Genomic DNA, 18,976 nt, shown 5'->3' with positions numbered 1-18,976 from the left:
CAGAACTGGTATCTATCTGCTGACGTGGGAACTCTTTCCATCAGTGAAAATAGGTACCTGACTATGGCTTAGATTTAATTCAGTGAGCTGAGAAAGGGGACTGGGCTTGGGAATCAGAAAGCCTTCTGCTTGAATGGCACCTTAGACACTCACTAGCTGTGCAATCCTAGCCAAGTCCCAGGCCTCAGTTTCCTCACCTGTAAAATGTGCTCCTTGGACTTGGGGAGCTCTAAGGTCCCTCACAGATCTGATTCTACAATTCTACATCCCTATAAAAACATCTCCAGTGTGCCAGGCATTATATTGTGCACTGGGTGCATAAAAAACAAAATGATGAAACAGCCCCTGCCCTCAAGGAACTTACATTTAATCTGGGTAATAAACCATGTCTAAAGAAGCAACTGTAAAACATATATACCCAGTAAGTCTGTCAATAAGAGCATTTACTTAGATTAGAGAAATCTTAGAGAGCTGTCTGAAGCCTGAAGAGGTAGATTGGCTTGCCCAGGGTGTCAAAGAGCTAGTGTGTATCAGGAGTGAGGATTGAATCTAGGTCTTCCTGACCATGGGCCCATCTCTCCATCCATTATACTATGTTGCCTGCACCCAGAATACACAAAATATCTTGCCTCCCCCCTCCCTCCAGAGTATGTATAGACCTGAGGTCTTTTTTCTGAGCATTTCCTTCTCTGCCAGAAGCCTGTTCTCAATGACAGACAAGGTCTTTTCATCTGTGATGACCCATGATGCAATTCCTAGCAGCTCTCATTTTTTCCCCTAAGCAGTCAAAGATAGTAACCCAAGTTATGTAATAATGAACTTCATACTTATTGAACAGATTAGACCCGGAGTCATACAGCAGTGCCTTTCGTCAATGAAAAACTTATTTGAAAGACCTGACCAATCTATCTGAGCTCATCTTTTTTTTTTAAGAGAGAGAGAGAGAGAGAGAGAGAGATTAAGGTACATGCCGTGAATTGGAATGAAGGTCACAGAAGAGTGTTTTGCAATCTTAAAGTGATGTTGACATGTTATCAGGTATGAAGCTAAAGCCTCCCAGGAAAGATGGCACATTGCCTTTTTCCTCTTTGCTCCTAATATTTTGTTTTCCACTTTGGATAATCCAAAAATCTCTTCTACCTCACTGGCTCTTTGCCATGCACTGATAAATCTGCTGAGTCTCCCCAAATCCTTACACCAAACAAAACTTTCCTCGAGACTCCTGTTCCATTAGCTTCATCTTACTTCTGTCTTCTCTTCACTGTCGAATTTCATGAAATAATTACACTGGATGCCTACACATTCTTCGTGCCCTCTACCCTTCCACCTCTGGCAGCCTGGCTTTCATTCCTAAAATGACTGTCAAAAGACAGAAAGGTCTCTGAATTCTCCAGTTCCCTCATTGTTTTCTCTGTCCTCAACCTCCTTCCTGATACTATTAACCACCCCCATTCTGAACCGTCTTTCCTTCTTGGCTTTAGAAGTCATCACACTCTTCTGGTTTTTCTTCCTCCTTTTTAGATTTATTATTTATACTTATACAAATAATGTAAAATCCTTGAGGACAAGAGGACATTTTATTTTTGACTTTGAATTTCCAGTGCCTGGCTGGCATGTAGGAGGTGTCCAATAAATGCTCATTGATAGGTTGGTAGCAGTGATCCTTCTCTCCCCACAAGGAAACCCCACACCCAACAGATGGAGAGTCAGTTTAAGTGATTAGGAGATCTAGTACACATTTTAGATAGCCATGGATACATGAAGCTATAAAGAGCATCAAGGAGCAAGACTCCTGGCAGCAAAGAAGAGAGTTAGCTATAGGTTCACAAGAGATGAGAGTTGTACATGAGGACTCCAAATAGAGAAAAAGAGCCCTGTAGTACCAAAGGTTTGAGTAATTCTGGCCACATGTGTTTCCTAACCATGTGCCTCATTACATTACCAGTGTACTCTAAGTTTACACCCACCCTTCCCATAAATATTGCATACTTTAGTTAGAGTGAGCCCAGGTTCACAGAGAGAATTTTGCTATTGTTTACTGTATTTCTAAGGGCTGAATATTAAAGGAAAGCATACCTGGATTGGTTCATGAGCTATAGTTTTAGAAAGGTAACTTTATAGGGTACATCCTCAAATCTTGGGCTATCAGCCCCTTTGGGAAATTTTACTTGAACTACATTTTTTTTTTTGCTAATCTTGCTCCTGCTCCTCTTCTAGACTTATTTGTATGTATGCAGTGTGTGCTGTATGTATTTATCAATTCACTCCATTTCCCTTGCTCCCTGGGGGCAGGGACTATTTTTGCTTTTCTTTATAAATTTTATCATTTTTGTGATTGAAAAAAAATGATGTCCTCAAAAGAAACAGCTAAGTCTGGAAGAAGGATGAGGTTAGGGGGAGAGGTAATGAGTTCTGCTTTGGGCATATTAAACTGGAGGTGAATGAATGAATGAATGAAAGAAAAAGAACATATTAAGCATTTATTGGGGACTACCTCCTGGAGAAACAAACAGAAAAGTAAGACAGTCTCAGCTCCCAAGGAGCTCCTACTTTAATGGGAGACAACACACACACACACACACACACACACACACACACACACACACACACATATATATATATGATTGTTCCATTTCAGGGAAGATGAAAAGGTCTGGAGGTCCTACGGATACAGTGGCAAAGCAGAAGGAATATCCTTTCCACTGATGAATATAAATACATAATATAAATAATATCTATTAAATAATACATAGTATGTTTTATATATGTATATATACAAAGAGAGAGAGGGAGACAGAAAGATGGACATTGAACCATTTTTGGTGGCAGCTTCAAAGTTGTGGTTATTGAAATGGTGGGGGCTATAACCCCTACATCTTAAAGCCAACAGAATGTAAGTTCTTTGAGGGTAGGGTTTATTTCATTCTTCGTCGTTATATCCCAAACTTTTGGCCCAATGCCAGGGCCACGTTGGCCTTTCCTTGATCAATTTTTAAGGATTGAAAGTTGCCAGATTGTGTCTCTGTAAGCTGTGCTTCCCTGGATGATGGTGGCAGATGCAGGGTTGGTGGCTTGAGAGGCATGGCTATGCCCAGGCTCTATGGGTAAACAGTCCTGGACTATCTCCAGGGGGAGTCTCAGAAGAGGTGTTGGATGAAGTGGCTGTGGTAGTGTGGTCTCCCTGCCTCCCATGACCTCCCTCTTCCCCCTTCAGTGCCTTTTCAGCTAGATATCTAAGGGAGCATCCAGCAGGAAATAATTCCCAACATCCTCGTGCAGCCCAAATTTGAGGCCATCTCTGCTTCTCATGAAGACTTCCTGCCAACAGAATCATCCTCGTCCATTCGCAGGACTTTTTTTTTTCTTCACTCTGCCCTATTTTCATAGCAACGGAACTTCCCAAGAGTTATCCAAGAAATGAACCAGGCCTCCTGAAGATAAGCAAAGGGCTGACCTTTACACCAATGCCTCTCTCTATTACAGTATTAACTTATTTCATTTTGTGTTTGCTCAACAAATAATAGTCTGGGCTTAACGAAGTAGGTGAATCAGAAGAGCCTTGCACCAGCCCCAGAGTTGAAATTCATGGCTGAGGGCTAGGCTCCTGAGAGGTCTACAAATATATCTTCACAGTCTTCCCGGGGTCCCACACCTTCGCTCTCTGCCCTTTACCTCCCACCTCCACCCCAGAATCACTGTAGAGCAGGTAGATTAACTAGCAGTTAAAAATACAGGTTGGGGGAAAAGGCAAAGGTGCTTCTCTGAGGGCTTTCCTATTTGGTTTGTCCCAACCCTGTAACCTTTATAATTTCTGTCTTCACATAGCAATGGAATGGGCCTGGAGAGGGTGCTGGAGAAGGTAAAGTCTTATTGAGGAAAAAGGGCGATTTGGAAAGGACTGAAAAAAATGGGTCATGGCAAGGGCTTGCTAGTGAGGAGGGAACACCTAAGTATTACACTGGGGTCACTTTTTGTTCTCCTGTCTAGACAAACACTAGAGTCCTTCCTTCACTTGGATATTTTAGAGCTTTGTCATTTAAAGTTTAAATCAAAGGTTTAATCTGACCTTTCACTCCAGTCATTCTGTAGCCTGGGATATGAGTCAGCTGGATAGAATCCCCTTCAGAGAAATCTCTTCCTTCACTTGGAAGAGATTCTCTTCACAATAACTAATCTGCTTTCATTTTTTCCAAGATATGTAGTTGAATACTTTTTGAAATGAACTATTCAGTAAAATAGTTCCAAAATGGTGGGAGAACTAGATTATGTGACAACAAAAGAAGCATCACATGGAGCAGATGAAAGACTTGTAGATTTGGAATTCTTGGACCTAGATTTGAATACGTTGCCAACTTATTTCCCTTTGTTGACTCCCTATTCTCCAATTTAAAAACCGAGGAAGATGATCTAGACATCCTCTTAGGGTCCTTCTGGCTCCAAATATCTGATCTTATGACCCTCAACTATTCAGACATTTTGAAGGACCTATTTATGTCTACTGATCTTTTGGGTTCAGAAAAACACATTTATGGTTCTGCTGAGGATTATAAATGCTGCACAATGGCAATTATTGGACTAGATGGCCTCCGTGGTCCATTCCAGCTCCAACATTGTTTCCTAAGGTCCCTCCCAGCTCTGACATTCCATGTTCTAAATTCCTTTTCCTTCCCTAATATTCCAAGATTCCATGACAATCCATTCCAATGCTTTGTATTATCTCTAATATTATGTCATAGAGAGGCAGCAAATAGAAACAAAAAGAGAACCAGCATATGAGTCAGAAAGACCTGGGACTAGAAAAGATTTGGGGTCAATCCTTGCCTCAGACACAGACCTGAGTTCAAATTTGACCTCAGAGATTTACTGGCTGTGTGACTCTGGGCAACTTCTGTCTGCCTCAGTTTCCACAACTATAAAATAGCACAGGGAGGAGGTCTATGCCAGGTGCTTCCTGACCTGAAATACTTCTCATCTGTAGCAGCTGACTTATTTTTGTCCTTATCATGAGTTTCAATGCCACCCCTTCAGGTAAAAATGGCCCAATGAACTACAATGAACAGAGCTCACCCAAACAACATCCTACAGCCTGGAGGAGGGAGTTTTTCCACAATCCAGGCTGATAATGTTTTGGGCCAAACAACCATGAAATAAGCACTAAGGCTAAAGTCCAAACAGTGAGTCTCCTCTCTAACCATTCATTTAACAAATATTTATTCTGAGTGCATGGCATTGTGGGAGAAAAAGAAACTCTAGACCTTGAGGAGCCCATGCTCTCCTAGTTGATTTCTGTTTTTTCTTAAAAGAGAAAAGAAACCTCCAACTATGGAACCAGGAGAAAGATAGTCAACTCTTTTTCTGCTTATCCTATAACAGAAGCTGCATACTTAGTGGACGTCTAATTGATATCTTTTGATGATAAGTAAGAGGAAATTTATCCCCTAGCCTTGGCTTCTGTTCTTTCACATCTGGCCCAAGACTGGTTCCCTCACATGACCGTGATATATTTTGTTATACGTAATGATTTAAGTATGTTTAAGCTTGCAACATTAATGAGCTTTGTAATATCACAAAGTAATAATAAAATAAATTGAAAGAAAACTCACAGATTCTCAAATCTGATAAGGGGGAAATAGGTTAGGAGGAGAAATTGAGGCAAGACAACATTTATTGGTCTGTAAAGTAACAAAAGAAACTGAGAATTTTTTTGGGAACAAATCTGTGGCAGATAGTATAGTGCAATGGTTTTGGAGTGGGAAGACCTGAGTTTAAATCCCAGTCCAATCACTTACTATTTCTTTAGTTCTCTGAGCCTCAGTTTCCTCATCCATAAAAAACACGATTCACCTCAGTATCCCAGAAAAAATCACAAAATAACACATTTTGGAGAGACTGTCAATGAGGGAAGGATTTTCCGTGCCAGGAGTTTCTCATAGACCAATGAAATTACATGTATGTGTGCATCCACAGTACATGCTTTGAAAATAATTAGACAAGTTAATCAGTTCAAGTCAGATTCTGCTTGAAGTTAATGTTTTACTTTGATATTCTGTGGTTTTTTTCTTTTTATAAAAGCCAGATTTAGTAAGGGAAGCATATACATATGACATATAGATATATACATACAAACTCATGCATACACAAACACATACACACTATATACATGTGAACATATGTACACCCCTTACAACCCCTAAAAAATAAAAAAACAAAAAACCACTACCTCCATTCCATGAGAATGTTTTATTAACGAGAAGAATGGCGAGCCTTGTATTATAAGAAATGCTAGAATATATATTTGCTTATTTCCCTACTCAGCTTCATTTAGCCTGAAAGAAAAAATAACAGTTTCAGGACCACTGTTGATTCGACTCTTTTTGAGAACTTGATCTGTCTGCTTGGAGTGGAGCATGCTACACTTTTCTGGTCTCAGCAATACACTTGAAAGCATTTAATCAGTTGGTTTCACCAAGTTTCTCTGCAAACAACATAATAACACATCATTCATAAGGAAAGCATGTGGGTCTTTTAGGTGCTGCAGATATGCCAGCTAAGATGAAATCCAAGCATGGATTTCTGAAACCATTTACAAAGGCTTTTCAGAGTGAACTTGGTTCATCTATTTGTCTTTGTTATCACCAAAGAGAATTTCCTTAAAATGAACATCAGGCAGTCCCTCAAGTTGGCTGGAAAATGGAATTTTGGGCACAAGAAATTAAGGCATATAGTAAAAGTTAATTAGAACTCCTCAAGGGTTGATTATCTAGTATGTTGTCTCTTCAAGCTCATTGCCACTCCCTTTTCCTTCTTCAACTCATTGTGATTTTCATTCATTCCACTACTAATGAGTAAAGTAAAGGCATTTGAAGAATGATAGCTAGTAAAACCCATGTCTTTTTTTTTTTTTTTGAGAAACAGATCTGAGAGAAGCACTGGTGGAGAAGATAGTTGAAAGTTGTCTTTCCATGATTAAGAATAGAAGTTCCTTTAAGGCAGTTCTGTTAGGAAGATGGCTGAAATTAGTATTATATATGTGTCTGTGCACGTGCACACACATTTTTAAATTTCAAATTTCAAATCCATTCATATGAGTTCAAGTTCCATCTCTGACACAAACTTTCTGTGTGACTCTGGGCAAATTACTACTCTTTCAGTGCTATAGGTGACTCTAAAATTAAGTTGCAGGGCCTGTACTAGTAGTCATTGTTAAAAGGAGTTTCCTCCCCCAGGAATATGCACTATTCAAATGAAATCATATACCCAGTGCCTATCTCTTATGGTTTATTATGTCTATAGTTTTCCTAATATTGAACTACTCTTCCATTCCTAGCATAAATCTATCTTTGAAACAGTGTAAAATCTGTTAAATATGTTGCTTAACCTCTTTAATAATATGTATTCAATAGCTAATCAACATTCCATTTATTTATTTATTTTCCCCATTCAAGATGTTGGCCAATAGTTTTCCTTTTCTGCTTTATCTCTCTTTGGTTTTGGTATTTGGAATTATCTATGCTGTTGTTCAGTTGTTTTGGTTGTATTCAATGTTTTTTGTTCTCATAACATTTTCTTGACAAAAGTACTAGAGTAGTTTTCCATTTCCTTCTCCAGTTTATATTTTTTTTACAGATGAGAAACTGAAGCAAACAGGGTTAAATGATTTGCCCAGAGTCATATTGCTAATAAGTGTCTGAGACCAGATTTGAACTCAGGAAAATGAGTCTTCCTGATTCCAAGTACAGTACACTAATCTATTATGCCATCTTGCTGCCTTAAAATTATATATAACTTGAGCATAATAAGTAGTTATTGAATTTAGGAGATTCATTTATTGAGGCAATATTAGCTCTATTATTACCCTATAATATGAAGTGCTACCTATGAAAGAGTATTTGATAGAGCATGAAGGTATCCTAACAAACTTCCAACAGCTAATTATGGTCTGAATACCAAAACCAAAATGAAAAAGAGATAAATCAGAGAAGGAAGACTATAGGCCAATATCTTTAAAAGATTTTGATAAAAATTGAATAAAATATTATTAATGAGGTTAAGCAACATATTTAACAGAATTGACACTATTACCAAAGTAGGATTAGATTTGATTCAATAGATTGAATCAATAGAATTGATTTAATATTAAGAAAACTATAAACATAATAAATCATAGGAGATTGGTACCGGGTATGTGATTTCATTTTGAATAGGGCCATCCTAGAAGAGGAAACTCCTTTTTACAGAGTCACCTTTAACAATGAAAGAATAATAACTTGCCCAGCATCACACTGAAAGTATATGTTAGAGGTGAGACTCGAACCCCTATGAATGGATTTGAAATATATAATCAATATACACAGGAATATGTTTTGGCAAAATGCAATATGCTTTTATCTTAAAATATTAAAAAGCATAGGAATAAGTAATTAATGTGCTGAATACAGTAATAAACAGTAAATCAAAAGCTCAGTAGGATCGTCTGGGTAAAGCAGTTTGAATGATTTGATATAGTCTATAAATATTTCAGTAACACAAGAAAAATAAATAGAATGAAAGGGTATTTGTCACTTCATAGAATCTCAGAATATCAGATTTGAAAAGGGACCTTGGAGGGCATTTAGCCCAGCCCCTAGCATAAAAATAAAAACCAACCAACAACAACAAAAACAACTATCACAACATGCCCATGAAATGGTAATCTGGTTCCTGCTTGAAGATCTCCACTGCAGGAGAGCCAGTTCTGTCCTGAGGAAGCCTATCCCCTCTTTGGGTAACTCCAGTTGTTAGGTTTTTGTGGCATCAAACCTTTTTTTGACCTTCTCTATACATTTGTCCTATTTCTGCCCTCTATGGACCAAATCTAATGTCATCTCTACACTATAATCTTCACATACTTGAAAGACAGCTATCATGACTCATTTAAGCCTTCTCTTCTCTAGGCTAATTAAATCCAACTTCTTGTACTGCCCATTATATCACAGAGTATTGAAGACTCCTACTATTGTCTATGACCTCCTTAAACATCTTATCAGTTTCCTCCCTAAGTTACAATGCCTAGAAATCGGTACAACATTTTAGATGTCATCTGACCAGGCTGAGTACAGATCCTTTCTCTATTCCTCAAAGCTCTTTCCTAGTGTAGTCCAATATCACATCAGCTTGCATACTGTTGACTCTTCATATCCCAGAGCTTAACATAGTTCCTGACATACAGTAGGTAATAAATGATTGTGGACCGACTAATTCACATGGAGTTTACAATCCACTAAATGCAATTCCACCCTGTCCCCATTTTTTTCAGGCAGACTTCTTTCTAATAACGTCTCTCCTATCATATTTATCAAGTTGGTTTTTTGTGACTGAAAGTCCAAGACTGATATTTAACCCTATTAAATGTCATCACATTCATTTCGATCCTATGTTCTAGTCTTTTTTTGGGTCTTGATTTTGTCATATGGTGAGCACCACGGCTCTTAGCTTTTGGATTATTTGCAAATTTGACAGGCATGTTATCTCTGCCACATCTATAATAAAAAATATTAAACAGCATAGGGCCAAGCACAGATTCCCTAGAGCATGCCACTGGAGACCATCTTCCAAAGGGATGCTCAACCATTAACAGAAATTGTTGCTGTTGTTTTTCAGTCATGTCCAACTCTCTGTGACCTCATTTGGGAGTTTTCTTGGCAGAGATACTGAAGTGGTTTGCCATTTTTTTCTCTGACTCATTTTATAGACGAGGGAACTGAAGCAAATGGTTATGTGACTTGTCCAGGGTCACAGGTTTCTATTAATAGTTTGAATCCATTTATCCAGCCAGTTATGAAGCCATTCAATTGTAGTATCAGTATCATATAATCCATATCTATGTATCTTTTTTTCACAAGAAGAATAAGAGACACTTAGCCAGGGTTTTAGCTTTGCTACATTCTAAGTAAACTATATCCATTGACTTGCTCTGTTCTACCAATAGTAATTCTGTCAAAAAAAAAGAAATAGGGTTAGTTGTGCATGAAGACATGCTGCCCATTACAGATCATCACTTCCTTTTCTAGACATTTACTGACCATCCCATAATAATCTGTTCTAGAATCTTCCAGGAATTAAAGTTGTTATCATTAGCTTATAGTTTTTAGGCTTTCCTTTTTTTTTTTTTTTTTTTCCAGAAAATCAAGACAGCATATATCCTTCAGTCCTGCAGAATCCCTTTAGTTCTCCTGGTCTTCCAAAGACAACCACTGGCAGTGACTCATCAGTGAGAACTATTTTTTCAAAGCTATACATGAGATTTACCTTCACTAGGGGACTTGAATTAATCAGGGGCAGTTAAGTGCTCTCTTACTGCTCCAATTTATATTGAGTATTAGCCAAACCAATCTAATAAATATTATTAACTGTCTATTATGTGCCAGGTACTGTGCTAAGTACTAGAGATACAATTAGTATTGGTTCCCTATTGACCATTTCTACCAATGTCCTATCTAGTTCTAAGGTTATTCTTAATAGGAAAAGGAGAAGAAATGGAAGAATTGAACAACTCTTCCTCTACTGTGCTCTGTTATATTATACTTCCCACCTTCTCTAAGCAATTCTCCCTCTCTCCCTCCTTCCTTCCTTCCTTTCTTCCCTCCCTCCTTCCCTTCCTTCTTTCTTCTCTCCCTTCATTCTTTCTCTCCTTCCTTCCTTCCTTCCTTTCTTCCTTCCTTCCTTCCTTCCTTCCTTCCTTCCTTCCTTCCTTCCTCCATCCCTTCCAAAAGCATTAAATTCCTATGTGCTATGCCAGATACTGATCATATCTAGAAGGCCAACCTTTTTTTGATCCTCCTCTTTCCATCCCTACCCCAGAATAGCCACACACACACACACACACACACACACACACACACACACACACGCACACGCACACACACATGTGTGCACATACTTGCACATGCATGCACACACAAACCTATGAAGACACATACACATACATCCCCCCCCCTAAAAACAAGAAGCTCCATTTTGGATTGTACTAAGCTTTCCTCACCTCAATTTAAGCTTTAATGCAGCTGACATCTTTCTTATAATACCTTCCCAGCTACTAAGCTCACTCATATGTTGTTTTATAATGTCTCTTGTATTGTCTTGGGCTGTCATTTAACTGGTATTTATGGCATTTACATTCTTTGGTGTGTATCATCAAGTAGGTTGTAAAATCCTTGATGATAGGAATCTTGTACCATGCAGGGTGTCCTAAAAGTTGTAGTGCAGTTTCAAGACTTTTAGAACCCCTAGAATTTCTTTGCATTCCTATACCTAGGACTTGGAAGAATGTCTTGCACATCATAGGAACAGCATGATACACTGAAACATACCCAGGATTTAGAGTTAAAAGACCTCAAATCCTGAGATATGTGTGAGCTTAGACAAATCACTTAAATCTCTCTGGGCCTCAATTTCCCCATTTGTAAAGCAAGGAGGTCATACTAAAGGGTCCTTATGGTCCCTTCTAGATTTATAGCTACAAATTTATGAGATTATGAATTGAAGAATTGAAATCAACTCTAAAGTTGACTACATGACACGAAGTTTGATATTTGTTGAAAGTATGAATGAAACTTCCTTCCACTCCAATTCTGACTTGGGCAAACGACTCCCAAGTTTGTCATCTCCTTTCTTTCGAGTACAGAACCAGGAAGAAAATGATGGTTCCCCGTTTTGTATTCATTCACTCGAACAGACTCAACTCTGCTTTGGGGAGTGGTGTGGTTCTCGGACACAGTCTTCTCAACAGGCAGTCAGCTAATAGCAGAAGGATGGGGAAGGTGCTTTTGCAAGAAAACAGACTCTTGTGTCTTTGGCAAGGCTACCAGTGTTTTCTCAGAGTTCTTTCCTCTTTAGTGCATTTATTTTTATAAAGCCAGGGGCTGTTTTATCACAAATATGCCATCTAACATTGCATTTAAGGAGCAGACTACTGTGGGAGGACAGGAAATCTCATTGTATGGTGAAGTCTAAGAATACAACAGTTACCTCCCAGCTCTGAACTTCTCTGAAGCTAAAGCCTCCCAGAAAGGAAAGTGTTTGGAGGATCCCAGAGCCTCCCAGTGGAAAAGGACCTTACTGGTCATCCAGCCCAACCCAGATGGGAAGAAGGATCTCTTCACTTATAGCCAAGTCTTAAAGTATAAAGCACTACGTGGAAGAAAGGAGGCTATTTTGACTGTGGCTAAATTCTCTGTCTGAACTCGAGGCAATTTATGTTACATATCAAATTCTAAATTTCTTATTTACATCTCATTCAATTCATGCAACATGCATGCTTTGGTACTTTGCTAGACACTGGAGCTCCAAAAGACAACAATGAAAACCTGTCCCCAAGGAGCTTACATTCTCCTTAGAGGAAACAAGCTGTATAGTGAGAAATTAATACAAAATACATGCAAGGTAAGCAAAAAATTAAAAGATTAGAAAAGGGAAGCTCTAATACAGGGGATGATCAAGGAAAGCTTCCTGTAGGAGGTGGCCTTTGAGCTGAGCTTGGAAGCAAGCTAGGGATTCTATGAAGAATATGGAGGTGAGAAGGGAATGTTGAGGGATCTGTTAGGTTCTTGCCCGTTTTAAAATTAAATACTACACAGCAATGTGTTTTCTCTTCTAAAGTTCCTCTTAATCTCTAGACTGTCCTGTGAAGGGTTCCTAAAACCTGACTCTTCCAGAGAACCTTTCACAAGGAAGTGTGGGTACAGTGAATAGAACACTGGGACTGGAGTCTGGAAGACCTGAGACCCAATCCAATCTCAGACTCTTTCTGGCTATATGAGCAACTCATTTAATCTCTGAGCCTCAGTTTTCTTATTTGTAAAGTGAGAAGGTTTGACCAGATGACTTCTAAGTCCCCTTCTACTCTAAATCTTGTGATTTTAGAAGAGAACTAAGAATTTGCTTAGCTTTTCTACCCCATAAACCATGACTCGGAATCACTTTAGCAACTCATTATCAATGCCAAATATTGAGTTTCTTCATCCATAAAATGAGGGGATTAGACTATCCACATATGCCCTTGTCCCTAATATTATGCCTCTTTCTACCAAACTAAATACTGGTGTTAATATATAAAATCTATACAAGGTAAGAGGATAAATTCAGGAGGGCAGTTACAACATCAAAGGAGATCTGGGAGTGATTTCTTATAGAAAGTGGGAGCTAAGTTCATGCTTAATGGAAACCAGAGAATCCAGGACACTATGATGAGGAGGGAGAGGTGCCGAGGGTAGCCAAGGAAAATATAGAGTTGGGAAATGGAGTGTAGTGTATGAGGAACAACAAGGAGGATAATGTCACTGGACTGCAGAATATGTGGAGGGAAGTAACATATGAGAACACTGGAGAGGAAGGGGCTGTGTTGTGAATGGTTTTAAAAACTAAACTGCTTGGGGGGTTGCCCAGTGGTTAGAATCAAGTCTAATGACTGGAGGTTTTGGGTTCAAATTTGACCTCAGACACTTCCTAGCTCTGTGACCCTAGGCAAGTCATTTAACTCCCATTACCTAGCTCTTATCACCCTTCTACCTTGGAAATAATACACAGTATTAAATCTAAGACAGAAGGTAAGGGTTAAAAAAATAGGACTAAACAGAGGATGTTATATTTGAGGAAATAAGGAGCTACTATAATAAACTAAGTCAGGGGACGGTTGTTGCTCGTGGTGTTGATGTGCTTAGCCTTGTAGATATGTGCTTTTAGGAAGATCATTTTGGTATCTGGGTGGAAAATGGACTGCAGTGGGGAGAGGCAAGGCATAGACATCTTGTTATCTATTGAAATAGTGTACATATGAGGTACCGAGGGCTGCACCATCGTAAGTATCAATGTCAGAGGACAGAAGGGCACCTAAACGAGGGATGATGCAAAAAGTCAAATAAAAAGAATTTGTCAACAGATTATATATGGTGGGTGAGTGAGGTGTAGAGAAGAACACTTAGATTGCAAAACTCAGTGACTCCTTGGAAGAGAGGAGGGTCCAATTCAAAATGTCCAATAGGCAGTTGAAGATGTAAGAACAGAAGTCAAGAGAGATGTTAGGGACACAGATCTGAGACACAGATCTGAGAAGCCTCAGCAGAGATGATAATTGGATCCACACAAGTTGATGAGATGACCAGGAGAAATAAGATTGAGGGAAAAGAAAAGTGGGGTGGGACAGAGTCCTGTGGGAAACCAATGATTAGCAGGCATGACCTGGATGAAAAACTAGGCCTTTGAAGCCAGCTAGTCTAACATGTATCTGAACAAAATCTTTCTAAAAATAAATGAAATATGGTTTTTAAATTGTGCATGAAGACCTTCAAGAGAGGGGCATCTATTATCACTAGGCAGCTCGTTCCACTTGGGGTATCAGCTCTCATTGTAAGAAAGGTCCATTGTTAATATCCAGAAATGGTTATGATGTAGAAACCAAAGCCATCAATAAAGATTTGGTACATTTTTTAAAATGAAGATGATGATGATGATGATGATGATGATGATGATGATGATGATGATGATGATGATTCTAGTTGCGAGGTCCAGCCACTAAATCCATTGCCAGGCAAGTTACCTGAATGTTTAAAAAATAGAATTAGAGCAAGTATGGAGTCCATATTTGATCAGAGAACATGCCAAGTCCTAAATGAACCTTATGATCCAAATTCTTGTAATAAAGGTGAAGATAGCTTCTTGGTACAGCATGGTTCACTCTTTGCTTGAGATAGCATCATAATTGTTGCTGGATATAAAAGAATGGTTTTCCTTCTCTCCAGTATCTCAATCCATTCCCAATAGTAATTTGGCCACTTAGAGAAGAGATGAGCTATTTCAGGTCTCTGGGCACCATTCAGCCCATTACTGCTGCTAATTCAGCCATTAGTTGAAACCCCTTTCTCCACTAAGCTTTTGACAAGCTACACAAACTGAATTACCCAAGTTTCCCTTTCTTCTCCTACAGTGCATGAAATGGATGAAGAGTAACTTGGAAAAATCCTCTAGTTCTCCCTAAGTAGAATCTTACCACTGAACATTCCTGCCCCTGAGGGGAATTTGATTTTTTGTTTGGTCCCCCAACTGTTGGGGGTAAGGGAAAGAACAAGCTTCTGCTCCTAATACTCAGGAACCAAGAGAAAATATGGAGCTTTAGTCAATCAAAGAGACAAATATTAATTAAATACGACCAAGGGAAAATATGGAGCTTTAGTCAATTAAAGAGACAAATATTAATTAAATACGACTACTACATGCCAAGTATTTGCTACACAGGAGTATTTATTCTTTCAATAAATACTATTTTGTTTTGTTTTTTTATTTTTAAATTCAGGAAGTCTTGGTTTCTAGTCCTGCCTGTGATACAAAATCATTGTGCAAATCTGGGCCAGCAGCTCTCTAAGAATTTAAGTTTTGGATGAGTTGACAATCTTTATCAATGCAAAGATTTTTCTTACTGGGAATTCCTTACACCTATGAGATCACAGATCCAGATCTCTTCCAAAAGGATTTTCATTTAAAACTTCTATGTTTAGGGGCAGCTGGGTAGCTCAGTGGAGTGAGAGCCAGGCCTAGAGACAGGAGGTCCTAGGTTCAAACCCGGCCTCAGCCACTTCCCAGCTGTGTGACCCTGGGCAAGTCACTTGACCCCCCATTGCCCACCCTTACCAATCTTCCACCTATGAGACAATACACCGAAGTACAAGGGTAAAAAAAAAAAAAAAAAAAAAAGAAAAGAAAAACTTCTATGTTTAAATCTTATCTTTGCAATTATTTAAATTACTATGTCTGGAAAAGTTATTTACATTTCCTCAGTTTTCTCATTTGTAAACTGAGAGTTGAATTAGATGATTTTTGAGGTCTCGAGCAGCTCTAAAACTATGATCATGAGAAATGGGTTGAAATATGGACTTTGACATTTATCAGCCAAAATAACCACAGATAAGTCACAACCTCTCTATAAGCAGGTACATGAGAATTTCATTCCCAAATAAATAATTTCAAGGGTGATAAACATGGTATTCATCATTAAAAAAGACAAATAATATTCAAACCAATAATGTCTTTGATTTTCAATAAGTTCTTCTTCTCCTTCTCCTTCTCCTTCTCCTTCTCCTTCTCCTTCTCCTTCTCCTTCTCCTTCTTCTTCTTCTTCTTCTTCTTCTTCTTCCTTCTCCTCCTTCTTCTCCTCCTTCTCCTTTTCCTTCTCCTCTTCCTTCTCCTCCTTCTGCTTCTCTTTCTGCTTGCTTCTCCTCCCTTACCTTCCATCTTAGAATCACTCTATGTGTTTTGGGTCTAAGGCAGAAGAATGGTATGGGCTAGGCAATGGGGGTTAAGTGACTTGCCCAGGGTCACACAGCAGGGAAGTGTCTGGGGCCATATTTGAACCTAGGACCTCCCATCTTTAGGTCTGGCTCTCAATCCACTGAGCCACCCAGCTGCCCCCAATTTTTTTTTATAGACATTTTTTAAATTCCCTGAGAATGAACTGATTGATAAAGGAGTGAAGAAAGTAAGAGTCATTCATGTTCAAAGATAGAAAGAAGCTACTTTGAAATGAAAAATTACACATTAGGAAATATACATCTTTTCTAAACTCATTTACATGGGAATTCACAGCTCCAGGTAGATGCCTGAGGTTTGATCAAATGACAACAAACTATTCATCAAGAACCATTTTGGAGAACAATCTGGGATTACATTCAAAAAGTTATAAAACTGTGTTTATCTTTTAGCTTACCAAAACCACTATTAGGTTTGTTTCCTAAAGTAATTGGGGGAAAAAAGAAAATATTTATAGCAGCCTCTCTTCAAGGTGACAAAAACTGGCACAAGTTGTAACATCTAATTGTGATGGAATACTGCTGTACCATAAGAAATAATGAGGAGGTTAATTTTGGAAAAACATGAAGTTATGAGTGAAATGAGCAGAAGAAAACATTATATATAGCAACAGAATATTGCTTCAAGAATGACTTGTGTATTTCCACTTCCAGAGAAAGAACTGATAAATGGAAATAAACAAAACATACATAATGTGTGTGAGTGTGTGTGTGTGTGTGTGTGTGTGTGTGTGTGTGTGTGTGTCAGGGGGTCAAATGATGCCTTCTCTAATGAGGAAGGGGAGAGAAGGAGAGAGTTAACTGGGTATTTTGATGTAACAATTTTTAAAAGGTACCATAGATAATGAAATACTATCAAAAAGAGAAGAAAGGACATATTTCTTAAATTATTCTTTCAAGGTGGCTATAGGCAAAACAGTGAATTCTTCGTCTATCTGAGGCTGGCCACAGGCAGAATCTGGAGAGGGTAATTTGGCACCTTTTTACTAGTAAATCCAATGCATCTCAACGTATGATTTCATGCTCTGCCATGTTGCTTTCAGTTAACTCTCACCTACTGGTATGTTCCCAAGTTTGTTGATGATATGCCTTTGAGTGGTAGCCTTCCAAAAAGTATTTACATCTTATTAGATGACTCCTTAAGATTAGAAAGCCTTTGAGATCCTGAAAAACTCCAATGTAATTCCAAGAACTGTGATAAACCCTAAGGAAGGTAGAGTGGGGCAACAGGTAGAGCCCAGCTCCCCCTCATGTGAAGAAGAAAGAACACCAGGATTGGAATTGGACTAGTTGGATTTGAATCTTGACTTTGCCACTCAGGGGCTATATGATCTTGTGGCAATTAGCTCTCCTCCATGACTTTCCATTTCCTCATCTGTAACGAGGAATGAGAAAGTTGGTGTAGGTGGGGCAGCTCTCAATCTAGGAAACCGAGAGAGGTCCACACACAATTCAATTCAGTAAACATTTGTAGGCATCTACTGTGGGCCAAGTACACCAAGTGCTGGTGATACAATAAGAGGAAAAAGATAGTTCCTGCCCTCAAGGAGGTTACAATCTAATGGGGGAGACAAGATACAAATAAGAATAAACAAAGCGAGCTATTGATAAGAACAATGTATGAGTTTCTTTAATATTTAAAAATTTTTTTATTTTAATTTAAATTTTAAATTAAATTTAATAATTTCTTTAATAATACTCTCTTGGAAAGTAAGAACATTGTGTAGCTGTGAAGGGGGAGGGTGCTAAAAACCATAAATGCATTTTGGAGCCAAGGGGGGCATTAAATACGATTTTAATATTTCTAGTAAAGAGTTCTGAAGGGGAAAAACAGCCTTTCTCTTCCCACCTTTCAACTCATTTTCTAAACCTAATTGTGGTCTTTTTAAAGGCCCCAGGAATCATATCCTATTTTAAAAGGTACAGGTAATTACTTCAAACCTACATGAAGCATGTTTAAAAATAAAATGTTCTGCTAGCAGAATTGATCGTTCCTGTGATCAAGAAATCATTTCAGAAGTCTATTTGTTAAGGAGTCAGGTTCCCCCTGGGAGAGAGCCACCTACTAAGAATAAGTTACCCGGTAGAAGCTCTGTCAACAAGTACTGTCAGTCAGCAAGTACTTCCTGCCATCTCCAAGGTGCCTCACTGCCTTCTTTATTCATCCATTCACCCATTCATTCATTCAAAAAGCCTATATTTAATATATACTATAAATAAGGCACCATTCTAGGTGCAAGGAATAAAAAGTCCAAAAGAAAGACAGCTCTTCCTCCAAGGGGTTACATTGCCCCGGGAGGATTCAACACTTACCCAGGTGTTAGTCTACACCTCAGTTTCCTACTCCGTAAAATGGGAATAAAGCTTATTTTACTTAACATCTGTTTAACTTATCTTACAAGGTTGTGATAGTCAAAGGAGATGATGGGTAAAAAGTACCCTTAAAATCATAAAGCACCTCATGAGGGTCAACTGCCAATTACTGCCTCTCCCTTCTACATTACTTTGTAATGCTTGTTTTGTTTTGTTCTTAGTTGGACTCATGATTTTATTGGAATAGGGAAACTCAACCATTGCAGATACATACTTGGTTTGGTAACATAATCTTGATATAATTTTATATATATATATATATATATATA

The sequence above is a fragment of the Gracilinanus agilis genome, chromosome 5 (genome assembly GCF_016433145.1).
Source record: "Gracilinanus agilis isolate LMUSP501 chromosome 5, AgileGrace, whole genome shotgun sequence".
Lineage (NCBI taxonomy): Eukaryota > Metazoa > Chordata > Mammalia > Didelphimorphia > Didelphidae > Gracilinanus > Gracilinanus agilis.
Note: the sequence above shows the minus strand (reverse complement) of the source record.